Here is a 13,904-nt window from a genome sequence, read left to right as displayed (position 1 = left end):
AAACTCCAATACTTTGGCCACCTGATACAAAGAACTGACTCATTTGGAAAGATCCTGATGCTGGGAGGAATTGGGGGCAGGAGGAGAAGGGGACGACAGAGTATGAGATGGTTGGATGGCATCGCTTACTCAATGGACATGAGTTTGAGTAAACTCGGGGAGTTGGTGGTGGACAGGGAGGCCTGGCATGCTGCAGTCCATGGGGTCACAAAGAGTTGGACATGACTGAGTGACTGAACTGAACTGAAGAAAGTCACAAATAAGGTACTAACAAGTTACTAGCAACTGGGGAAAGGTTGACTAGAGGCTCAGTGGACAGTTCCCACAAGTGACATGTCCTTCAGAAAAGCTGTGATTTATGAGAAAAGAGGCAGAAAAATTATCTGAAGATGTTAGCAAGGAGCAAGAAGGACCCACTCTACCTCCAGACCCTGGAAAATATGCAGCATTGGAGGAAAAAAGGCCTCACTGAAGCAGCTATTGGCATAGTCCTCAGAATGGAATTAGATTTCAGTTCCAGCAGAGTAAGGCCAAGGCTCAGTTAAGAGTTTGATGGTGAAGGGTATTTTGTTGATAAATAGCCTGCAAGTTGCAGAATTCCCAGCTTAGAAGGTCTCAGAAGGGTTGGAGGTTGGGTAGGATTAGGGGTCTGCAGAGCTGTGTATGATGATTCCAGGTTACAAAAGGTAGTTTTTAAGTCTGGGACTGAGGTCAACAAAGATGTAAAGCAGAAAATTAATTCCACTGTTTTTTTGGGGGGGTTGGAGGAACTAAATGAATCTTACCTTTTCTTATGAATATCTGTAAAATTAGAAAATTGTGTATTTAACTTAATGGTCATAAAGCAAGGTAGTGATAAATAATGTCAAAACCTGAAATTAAAGTTGAATTTTGATAATATTGGATGAATGTTGGCCTCACATATTTGTGAACAAAAGACATATAGGTATTATGTCTTAAATACTCTTGAGCACTGAACACTAAGCAGATATAACAGAAGTAATTTGAAATAATCTTTACAAAGTAGATATTCTCTGGCATTAAATGGAAGTATTTGTTATGAGCTATTAATTATTATTTGAAAATGCTGCCTGTTGAATTATTTCATTCAAAACAACTTGCTACAGTACAGTAGGAGAACTGATAATTAGCAAAATCAGATTATCAGGACAAAATGAAAGAATAATAGACAAAACAAAATCAAGTCAGGAAACAATAGGTTTGACATTTTATTGATGGATTTGAAGAAGAATCAGAATTAACCTTTAGAAGCAGTGTGCACTTATTCACTTTGCTTTATTTTTCTTTTTTTTCTCCATTAGGAAAACACATTTGTTCTATGTCTCACACTTTCTGATCCCAGAGTCTGGTATTTTTTGTGTTTGGTAACATTCTGCCCCTCTAGCTGCATTATGGGTGAGGTTATGTCATTGGGTCCAAGAACAAGTGAGAGGAAGGTGTCACGGCGAAGACGTAGTTTCACCACCCACCAAATATAAAAGCCCAGCCCTTTGCGGATAATCCTTTATGTTATAATTAGGCTTACTCCTGTAAGTCTGATTGTCACCTGTGAATGCCAACTATGCTTCCATATCGTGTTTCACATTTTATCTCCAGAGACTGAGCGCCCAGGAAAAAAAAAAAAAGGCTTAAAGAATGTGCAAATTCACACCCCTGAATTGCTTAGAAATTCCTTAGCCCTAACTTAGTAGCTGTCAAAGGAGCTATATTTGCTTTCTATGACTGATGTGAAACAGCAGTTCAAGGATCGCTTATTTTTCATTCCATTATTACAAATGAAACTAAAAATAGAAAACAAGGGCTTTGCTCCAAAGTTTAATAAAAAAAAATCACCCTAAGCAACACATGCCACACACCAGCATGACAGCCAGCTTGGAGACATCAGCCAGCCCTTCTTGGACTGCTGAAGGCACCCACCCTTCCTTCTCTGAGCAGGAAGGTCTGTGAGGCCATGTTTTCCTTGAGCAAATAGGACTCAGGGCCAATGTAGGTGTCCTGGAAAATTTCACCAGGACAGGCCACTCTTCTGTATGGTTTTAATGCAGTCACCATCTCCACAATATTTCTCCTGACATTGACATTTCCTGGGAGTAATTTGAAAAAGTGGAGGCATAAGCAAGGAAATGAAATATTTCCATTTCTCTACTAACTTTAGAGCTGAGGAGGAGATAAATGCCGAGGCTGAAACTGTGAAGGAAGGCTGGCTGTTCCCAGCAGAGGGGTGGTTACCATTTGATGAGAACAAGAGGGAGAGGCTGAGGAAAGCATCGTCTGCAACAGACAGGGCACCAACTTGAGCCTGAGGTTAGCTACATCATGGTTCTCAGCAAGTGACATCTACCTTGAGTTCAGATTTGTTTATTGGCATGCAGTGAGGCAAGAGGGCTTCCCTGGTGGCTCAGTGGTAAAGAATCTGCCTGTGATGCAGGAGGTCCAGGTTTGATCCCTGGGTTGGGAAGATCCCCTGGAGAAGGGAATGGCAACCCACTCCCGTGTCCTTGCCTGGAGGATCCCATGGCAGGGGAGCCTGGCGGGCTATATAGTACGTGGGGTTGCAAAGAATCAGACACAACTGAGCGGCCGACACTTCACTTTCACAGTCAGTGTGGTGAGAAGTCTGTCTAGGATCTAGGTGGATGTGTTTGGAAGAGCTGGACCCTACAAGGCTACTGTTTTTAATTCTCTGACTCTGAGTATGTTGACAGCTCAGGTCAGACAAGCAGACCTCAGCCTAAGTAACAGTGGGGAAGGAGCTAGTGATGGGGAGGTGGAAAGGGGTGAGGGGAGCAAGCAATACCTCTGAAATAAATGAGGACCCTTCAGGACAGTTATACTGATTTTGAGCTGCTGCCTTACTCGTACAAATAACACTTAAAACAGCCTTCCCCCTCCATACCTCCCTCTCTCCCCTTTCAGTTCTTCCTTTCTCTCTCTTTCACTCGCCCTTTCCTCCTTCCTATTTTCCTTTCTGTTTTTTTTTTTTTTTTCTTCTTTTACTTGTCAGACAAGTCGTGACTTGTATTGCGTTAGTGCCATGTGGCGATGTGTGTGGGTTAAGCCTTGGTATAGTATTAAATTGGGATCAGATGGGTTTCATTTTGCTGATAAAAGATGTGAGTGTAAGCCCACTCCCCATTCTTTCTATCCTCTCCTCTTCCAGATGCAGAATGGTCTTTGATTCTCTTTAATTCTCACCTCCCTCAAAAGCTTGTTCGTTTTATTATCTACAATGATGCTGTTGTCTAAATCAATCTCTTTAGAGCAGTGTTTTTCAAACTGACCTATACTGGGTCTTGAAATTAATTTAGTGGGGCGTAACCAGCATTTAAATAAATGAAGAAGAAGGGAATATGTGAAATTAGGATACACATTCCAAAGTACAACACAGAGTCTTGTTTTAATGAAATGGGTTTAATTATCTGGATATGGCTATACTGTGGGCTTCCCAGGAGGCTCCATGGTAAAGAATCTGCCTGCTAATGCAGGAGCCACAGGAGACACGGGTTTGGTCCCTGGGTCTGGAAGATCCCCTGGAGGAGGGAATGGCAACCCACTCCAGTGTTCTTGCCTGGAAAATCCCAAGGACAGAGGAGACTGGCAGGTTACCGTCCATGGGGGCACACAGAGTCAGACATGATGGAGAGACTGAGCATCCAGACACTATGGCTGTACTAGAAAGCCATGCAAAATACACCCCTACAAGTGGGACGCAGAAAAGAAAGACTGAAACTCCCTGCTGAGGGATGGTGAGGATTCAGTGGTGGCAAGGGATGGTGGGGGCCCCAGGAATGTGGCCACAGCAGCCCACAGACATACGGTTTGGTTACTTGAGGTGGCATCTTATTCAGATATTGTTTGTCTGTCTTCTGAGCCTCTTGGAGTTGCATTAGTTTCTGTTTTCCAAGGCTTCTCCTTTAGGTAGTTTTGTAAGATCCCACCATCCTTCCGGTACATTATTTTGCAGCCTAAATGAACCAGAGTTGAACCATAGTAGCTTGGAAGAGTCTCTGAACTATGCCTTCATATAGAAGAGTTAAATGTTAATCCACCTGATACTGATGTTGCAAGAGTTCTCATACAGGCAAGGTCAGGTGTAACTGGTGTCACAAATCCAAAATTAATGTGGCTTACTCCCTTTCCCTTTTTTTACACCAGGAAAAGCCAAGCTGAATTCACTAATTAGGGTCAAACAGATCCTCCAGTAAAGCAATATTCTGATTATTGGTGATGTCATTTAAAGTTTTAATGAAGTTTAAAATGCCACATCACTCTTAATTAATGTTCACTGAGAGCCTACTGTTATACTTGGCAGTTAGACTTGGAAAGGATTGTAAAGGCTAAAATCACCAGATGAAATGATTTGAAGTATGAAAATTTGTTTCTGTCCTAACAATTCAAAAATATTAAATAAAGGGTTTAGGATCTAAGCAGAGTCCTGGGCTATAAGTAAAATACATGTTTGTGTGTGTGTGTCTGTGTGTATATATAGAGAGAGCTTCCTTTGTTCCTAATTGTACAAGATAAGATGTAATCTAAGTATTCATAAATAGGGAATTTTAACAATTAATTGGATATTTATACAATTGACTATAATGCAATGAAAAAAATTAATTGAAAAAAGCAAAGTGTAGAGTGATGCATATAGTAAGCCCCATTTGGTTAAAAAAAATGAGAATATTACATATTTGTTTGGTTAGGCATAGAAATACCTATGGAAGGAGCCATAAGAAACTTATGCCTTTGGCAAAAGAGACTGGAAGACAGAGAAGGCTACTTTCCTATATCTTATGAACATTTTGAATTTTGCATTAAAAAAGCCAGCAAATTTAAAATTCAAAACATTTTTTTAATGTACTAATCTTTGACCCTGGCTGTTTTGGGACTTTTTTAAAGCTTCTTTTTCTCTTTTTACCCTAGCCTTGGTGTGATGAAAATTAGACTTTCAGAATTCCCCATTTGGGAGAATGTGGAATTGAGAAGAATTATTAGCCTGGATGAATCCTGAGATACCGGGGACCCTGCAGCCCGTGACCTTCCAGGGTAAAGTTTGGCCCTTGTCCCTTGGACCATGTGTGTTTTGGCATGTTTGTGTGAGTAGCAGCATCTGTTTCATTATTTTGTATAGAGTTTGATCACTTGTACATGTTTCTACAGATGGCAGGTATTTAAACACAACGCCAAATGTGCACAAATAAAAATGCCCCCAGTGATGAGGATTCAGTTGCTATCGTAACTCATCAGTGCTTCTGAAACTGACCATTTTATGACACCCAGGACTATCATTTGCTAAGACAGACACTTGGTACTATCCACTTCTTATCAAGGCATCACTATGAATATACATGATGACCAAAAATGTATTTTATATTTAAAGCAGGTGAGAAAGTCTGATGTAATATGCTGGTATTAAAAAAGACGCTGAATCCTACAGCATAAATAACAATACTTAGACTGTAATCTTCTAAAGGATCCAAGAGAAAGGAAAATAATTAGATAATAAGATACTTATTTGTACATTTGTTTAATAATTCAAACACTTATGCTTCCTATAATCTCTATTTTTCCATGTTCTTTGAATTTTTCTAGTACTCAGAATGAAATAAATCTAACATGGCTCTGTATTTTTCCCTCTGAGCCTTCATTTAGATGATATTAGCATATTTGATCAATAAAAAAAATATGCTATCATATTGATAGCATATTTTAAGAACTTGACCTAAACTTCTTGACACATGTTGGATAAGTGGGTGCATTAAAAATATTCAAAGGTTCTATGAAGTTTTATTAGTAGAGGTATAATTTTAAGATAAAAGTTTAAACTTTCACTGTTTTGCATATAGGGTTGTCGTTACCATCTTTCTAAATTCCATATATATGCGTTAGTATACTGTATTGGTCTTTATCTTTCTGGCTTACTTCACTCTGTATAATGAGACAAGTGCTCGGGCCTGGTGCACTGGGAAGACCCAGAGGAATCTGGTGGAGAGGGAGGTGGGAGGGTGGATCGGGATGGGGAATACATGTAAATCCATGGCTGATTCATGTCAATGTATGACAAAAACCACTACAATATTGTAAAGTAATTAGTCTCCAACTAATAAAAATAAATGAAAAAAAAAAGTTTAAACTTTCAGGTTCAACTCTATAATGTTTAATTCATTGCATGCATCTTAAAAGGTGTCGTATGATGCAACTTTCATACCATCTGTTTGGTGAGGGGATATTTGGAATCATGCCAGCTGGCAGCAATAGGTATTGTTGAAGCTTCAATTTGGCACTTAATACCCTCCTTTGTACCCCTAACACTTATCCATTCATCCATGAATAAATGTACCTGAGCTAAGCTGACGGATTTAAACAATTCAGCCATCCATCCACGGGGTTTTTCTTTCTTTCAAACACAAAAGGATCATGGTAGAATCTGCAGTAAAGATGATTACCTCTTCCACTGCTGCCTATGAATTTTGGAACAGAGAATGTTTTATCTAATTATTTACCTATCTATATCACTATCTCTAGGTTTATATCTACACATAGATTAAGGTTTCTCACTATGAAGTGAGTTTCCAGAAGACAGCAATAGAGAGTATAAAGCAGCAGAATCAGGAATAATGAAAATTCTAGGCTGGACACTGATGACAATGGAGAAGATGAGGAGGAAGGAGAAGAGAGTCCTTCTGCAGTGTAACAGATGTCTTAAAACCAAAAGAGATCTTAGGTTTGGCAAGAATTCATAAAAGCTTCAGAGATAACCTCTGCTACCAAAGTTGACATCATCTTTCTTTATCTAGCAATCACTTAACTTCAGCAATACTGGCATTTTGGGCCAACAACTTGGCAAGGACACTGTTTCAACTTGAAATAAAGATATTAACTTTTAAACAGAAATGCCCTTAGGTTTTATCTGATTATAAAATTATTTTAAATAATGCAAACAAATAAAAAATTCAACTTAGATACTGAAAATGTTGTTATAATTTCAGTTTTTTCTTGATAATAATACATGCCTAGTGGTGCTCTGCCTTTTCATACTGTTGAATTGATGCTTTTGAACTGTGGTGTTGGAGAAGACTCTTGAGAGTCTCTTGGACTGCAAGGAGATCCAACCAGTCCGTCCTCAAGGATATCAGTTCTGGGTGTTCATTGGAAGGACTGATGCTGAAGCTGAAACTCCAATACTTCGGCCACCTGATTCGAAGGGTTGACTCTAGGGTCTTTGAAAAGACCCTAATGCTGGGAAAGAGATCTAGAGAGTGGGGCTTTAGGATTAAAAGCATAAACTTTGCTCTAAAATAAGTTTTTAGGTCAGATCTCAGCTCACCAGTTATTGGCTATATGACTTTGGGCAAACTACTTAATCTGAATGTCAGTTTTCATTTGTAAAATGAGGAAAGTAATTATACCTACATCAGCGATAGAATTAAATGTGTTGTGGGTAATGTGTACTTTTCCTCTCTGGTCGGTTAATTTCCTTTCCTGTTTTTTTTTTTTTGTCTGACATCTTAATATTTTACTTGTTGATAATCAAGTTTTGTATTTAATGCCAATAACTTATTTGTTGTAAACAATTTTTCCTAATTCATACATAGTCTTGCATTGTTTTTGATATTTTAAATGTGCAGTTTCAGAATTTTGATATTGGCAAAATTGCTTTGTTCTCTCTAGATTATTTCTTTCATTGTGTTTTATGTTAAGAAAGGCTTTCCTTATCTAGAGATCAGGTCCTCTCAGATACATATACAGTTGACCTTTGAACAATGCCAGGGTAAGAAGCATCAACCTACTTCATATAGTGCAGTACTATAGTACACATTTATCGAGCAAATCTGTGTGTAAGTGGACCTGTGGAGTTCACAACACACACACACACACACACACACACACACACACACACACAGTTGTCCCTCAGTATCCACAGGGGATGTCAGGACCTGCCCATGGGTACCAAAATCCATGAATGTCCAAGTCCCAAATTTACTTTATCTGCTGATTCTGCATCCACAGATAAGGACTGACTGTATATGTATTTCATAATTTTTATGCTACACTTTACATTTATTTATTCAATTCATTTATTATATATTTAGTGTATAATGTCAGAAGACAACTTAAAAGAATGTTCTTCCAAATAATTGGACAATTTACCCAAAGGCAAAAAGCTTCCCACATTTTCAAGTTTTTAAAAAATAATACATTAAGTTCTGATTTTCCTAGGATTGACTTGAAGCTATTTTTTTCTGTTACATTGGTCTCTGTTCATTCTTCTGTCAGTTCTTTACTGTTTAAAATTTTTTTTTTATAGCAGGCATTACCATATGTCAGGGCCAGCCCTCCTTCATTAGACATGATCAGAAGTCTTTTTTCCTCCTATTTTTCCAGATGTGCTTTAGAGTTTATGTAATGTTTTTATCATTTTAATTTTTATGTTTTTAAAAATAGTAGCTCCACAAGCAATATAGTGCAGAGGAAATATTCCTATTAACTTTGACTCCCAGGTTTTCTTCTCTGAGGCAAATTATTTAGTGTTTATTAACACTGGTTCTGGAGACACACTGGCGACATTCAAATCACCGTGTGTAGTTGCTGCATGTAGGAACTTAGGCAGATTACTTAATCTCTGCCTCAGTTTCCTCATCTGGAAATGGGGATGATAATTATAGCCAGCACATTGAACTTCTTACATGGTTAAATAAGTACATCAATGAGAACAATGTCCAGGCTATTGTAATTGCTCTATAAAACTTGGCTGTTGTTATCAAGTAGCAAATGTTCTTGTAAATCCTTCTAGAGATAAGACTATGCTATGAAACACATGCACTTTAATGTTTTATACAAAAAAATGGAAGCGAAATGTGCACATTCTTCTGCAGTTCTTTTTAAAAAAATCAAACATCATGGAAGTCATTTTCCATAAGTATGTGTGTGGGTGTGTGTTGTATATAGACACAAATACACATGTATTTTTTAAATTGCTTCATAATAAATTGTTGCATATATTTATTTTAAAAGTCTATTGCTAATGAATGTTTAGATGGTTTCCTGCCTTTTGCTACTGTGAACAGTGTGGCAATGGATGGCTTCACCTTTTGCACATTTGTAAGTATATGTGTTGATCAATTCCTATCAGTATGGCTGTGGATCAAAGCATATTTTCATATTAAGTAGTAATAAATCTTTTTAACTTGACCTCCACATATGTTATATCAACTTGTTACAGACATCAGTGATGTTTGATAGGTTCTGTGTCAATACTCTATTACTAACACAAAAGATTACCAATCTTGGTCTTTGTTAGTCAAAGAGGTAAAAAGTGATGTCTCAGTGTTTTTAATTTGCATTTGTTTAACTATGATTAAGGTTGATTTCCTCTAATGTGCTTACAAAATTGTATTTATTTTTATTTGAATAGCCAATAAATGTCTTTTGTCCATTTTAAAAATTAGAGTTTGGTATTTTTTTAATTTATTTTTTAAGTGAAGGATAATTGCTTTACAGAATTTTGCTGTTTTCTGTCAAACCTCAACACGAATCAGCCATAGGTATACATATATCCCCTCCCCTCTGAACCTCCCTCCCATCTCTCCCCCCATCCCACCCCTCTAGGTTCACACAGAGCCCCTGTTTGAGTTTCCTGAGACATACAGCAAATTTGCATTGGCTATTTTACATGTGGTAATGTAAGTTTCCAGGTTACTCTTCCATACATTTCACCTTCTCCTCCCCTCTCCCCATGTCCATAAGTCTGTTCTCTATGTCTGTTTCTCCATTGCTGCCCTGTAAATAAATTCTTCAGGACCATTTTTTTAGATTCCATATATGTGCATTAGAATATGATATTTATCTTTCTCTTTCTGACTCACTTCACTCTGTATAATAGGTTCTAGGTTCATCCTTATATATTGATCTGTAAGAGCTTTGGGACGTTAAGAATATTTGGTCTTTGACATACATGTGGCAAATACATTTTGTCCACCTCTTCACTTGTCTCCAACAGTCTATGACTTTTTTGAGGTGTAGACATCTAAAGTTGCTCTGTGTGTCAAGTTAATACATCTTCCTGTGACTTCTGGGTTCTGACTTTTCCTTTGAATTGGTCGTAGGTAACATCTGCTGTTCTCTATATCTTCTGGGTGCTATTTAGGAATGAGCTCAAGAGAATTAGGGATTAGGAATGAGATGCCGATGTTCTGATGGTGATTTAGCTCAGTTCAATGGGTCTGAGGGCATGCCACCAGAAGATTAAAGTCATGGAGTCAGAGCAAGGCAATCACCGTCATGCTCATCTGTCACGAGAATGAGCCTGCTGTCTTCCTCCCAGACAAGGACTCCTTGCTGGTGAACTGCCCACCCAGACCATGAGATATAATATCATTTTCTCCAAATTGGTAACTCCCTTTCTTTGGGCAAGTTACTATAAGTGGAATTTTAGACCCCAAAGTAGGGATATTCTTAAGATTTTTGATGCCCATTCATATATTCTCTTCCATAATTTGTGGAAATTTTTGCCAACAGTGGATGACAGTTCCCTTTCCTAGAGCCCTTGTTAATTTTTTAAAGTCTCTTCCAATTTTGTAGGCAAAATATGAAATCCCATTAATTGTGTAATTTGTTGGGTTTTTTTTATTGCTGGTAAGGGTAAAATTATTTTTCTTGCTGTTTTTATGTTTTTTCAAAAAGATTATGTACTTAAGTAATTTCAAAATTTTTTGGTGTTTGACTTTTTATTGTTGATTTATAAGTGCTCATTATATAATAAAGTTATTAATCCTTTAACTGTCATCCAGTGCACTGATTATTCAACAATCCAAAACTTCTGGTTTTGTTAATATATATGTATATAACATACTTTCACTTAATTTTTACATATCATTTTACCATCTCTCTTACATATAAGTGCGTTTATACATATAAACCTTTATATACATATAAATGTAAATATAAATTAATGCCCATAAATATGCATTTTATTGGATTTTAGATAACAACATGACTATAAAGGGCATTAATTTACTGCAGCATATTGTTTTGAAATTTATTTTAAAATATTATAATTATAAGCCTCTGTTAAAATTTTAGTGTCAGTTTTAGAAGTTCTATCCTTCTTGCATTGAGGGCTAAGGACATTTTGCTCTGCTCTGTTGTTTGAGATGCTTTCTTTTACGAAGTAATCACTTCTAGAAGGAGGGACATCAGCATCATGGTGGTGTGAGACACTTATTATCACCTTCAGTTTAAAAACAGTAAAGCACTGATAAGTCAACGAAGACTCCTCTGTCCAACACACTAGGGCACCAGAGAATTCCACTCATCTGTACTCCTGAAGGTGGGTGGGTTCGAACAGACAGAAAGAGCGAAGCTGCTGGAATAACCCAGGCGGAACCCACAACCCAGGCCACCCTAGACACAGCAGAGGCACCACTGTGCGTGTGCCCCGGATGGCGACAACAGTGACGGCCATGGCCTGGCAACGAGAAAGCGCCAGCGACCCTGCAGGCACGGGGCACCGGTGACGTTTCCAGCAGAGCCAATGGAGGTCCTAAAAAGGGCAGGCTTTCAAATACAGCCAGAGGCAGCCAGAAAGAGAAGCCGAACTCTGGGGTTGTAGCTCCATCTACTGAAGAAGAAGAGAAGGACCTCTAATGATCAAGTCCTGGAATCGTTCGGGGGCTTCCCTGCTGGCTCAGATGGTAGAGAAAGACCCCATGACTACACAGCCCATGGAATTCTCCAGGCCAGAATACTGGAGTGGGTGGCCTATCCCGTCTCCAGGGGATCTCCCCAACCCAGGTCTTCTGAACCCAGGTCTCCCGCATTGCGGGCAGATTCTTTACCAGCTGAGCCAGCAGGGAAGCCAAAGAATACTGGAGTGGGTATCCTATCCCGTCTCCGGGGATCTTCCCGACCCAGGAATGGAACTGGTGTCTCCTGCATTGAAGCGGATTCTTTGAGCCTGGTAAAGAATCTGCCTGCAATGTGGGAAACCTGGGTTCAATACCTGGGTCGAGAAGATTCCCTGGAGAAGGGAATGGCTACCCACTCCAGTATTTCTGCCGGGAGAATTCCACTGATAGAGGAGCCTGGGGAGCTAAAGTCCATGCGGTCTCAAAGAGTCAGACATGACTAAGCAACTATTATCTTAATCAAGTGAAAAAACAAAAACAAATCCCCTCTGCCTGAAGAAGAAAGGTGTTTCATGTTTCAAGTGCACCAAAAGACAAACAACTTGTTAAGCACATGAATAAGCAGAGTATCACAGTATCCTACAAAGAAATTGATAAATTCACAGAATATTGTAATCTGATAGAGAATTCAAAACAGCTGTCATGAAACAACTCTGTGAAGTATTAGAAAATTCATAAAGAAAGTTCAGCGAGCTCAGGAATAAAATTAAAGAACAGAAGGAATATTTACCAAAGAAATGGAAACTCTAAAAAGAACCAAGCGAAAATTTTGGAGCTGAGTACCTGAATATATGAGATCAAGAATGCGTTAGAAAGCCCTTGAAACAGAGCAGATTATTAAGAGAGAGAAAATTAGTGAGCTCAGTGATAGAAACGATACAGGTAGAAGAAGAGGGAGAACTAAGATCTTAAAAATTCTACAAGAACTATCAAACTTCATTAGGAAGTACAGCATGAAGATAAGGGGTATCCCAGAGGGAGATGGGAGTAGGAGTTTGTTAAACAAATCATAGCTGAGAGCACCCCAAATCTGGGAAGGAACAGGGTATGCAAGTACATAAAGCTGAGAGAATACCTAGTTACCTCCATGCACAAAGACTATTTCTAAGACACATTATATTAAAACGTCAAAAAATCAATGAAAAAGAAAGAATTTCAAAGCAGCCAAGGAACAAAGGATGGCTGTTTCAGCAGAAACTCTCCAAGCTAGGGGAGAGTGGAATGACAAACTCAAAATATTGAAGGCAAAAACTGCCAACCAAGAACACCCTGTCCAGGAAAGTTACCCCTTTAGATACGGAGAAATAAAAGTTTTCCTCGACAAATGAAAGCGGAGGGAGTCCATCACCATTAGATCTGCCTCACAGGATATTTTGAAAGGAGCTAGTCACCCTTAAAAAGGAAAAGAAAGGGCAAAAATGCAGAAAATCTTAAGTAAGGTGATAAATAGACCGAATCAGAAAATCACAACTCTGTATCAGAAGAGGTTGTTAAACGCTTAATTATAGCATAAAGATTAAAAGGAGAAAAAACAGTAAAAATAACAGTAGCTATTTCAATTTGGTAACAGACTTGCAATGTAAAAAGGGATATGTGAGACATAAAATATAGGAGAGGAAGAGAAAATGGATGGAATCTGTATAGGCAAATAAAGACAAATTGTTATCAGCAGAGAAATGACTATTTTAACTATGATTTTTTTTGCATAGAAGGAGTATTTATTTGTATAAAAGGATTATTTTAGAAAACACAAAACATAAATCTAGCAGAGACAGGAAACATAAAAAGAGAGGGGAATCTGAAAAAAAAGAAAACAGCCAAACTAAAATGGCAGACAGAAACACAGGACGAAGAAACAATGGAGATACAGGACAATCAGAAAACAAAAGATAAAGTGGCATGACTAAGTCTTCATCTATCAATAATCATCCATTTCATTCACCAGTCAAGAAGAGAGTGGCTGGATGGATTAAACAATAAGATCCAACTATATGCTGACTCTAGGAGAAACACCTCAGCTTTAAAAACAAACATAGGCTCAAAGAGAAGGGATGGAAGGTGATACTCCAAGCAGGTGGCAGGCAAAATAAAGAGGGTGTAGCCATACTCACATCAAAAGAAATAGATTTCATGCCGAGAGAGGTAACAAGACACAAATATAGACATTTTATGATAAAGGGGGAAATTTTGAAGAACACAGAA

This window comes from Cervus elaphus, chromosome 28 (assembly GCF_910594005.1).
Source record: "Cervus elaphus chromosome 28, mCerEla1.1, whole genome shotgun sequence".
In the NCBI taxonomy this organism is placed as follows: Eukaryota; Metazoa; Chordata; class Mammalia; order Artiodactyla; family Cervidae; genus Cervus; species Cervus elaphus.
The sequence above is the reverse complement of the archived record's forward strand: the minus strand, read 5'-3'. Positions refer to the sequence as shown.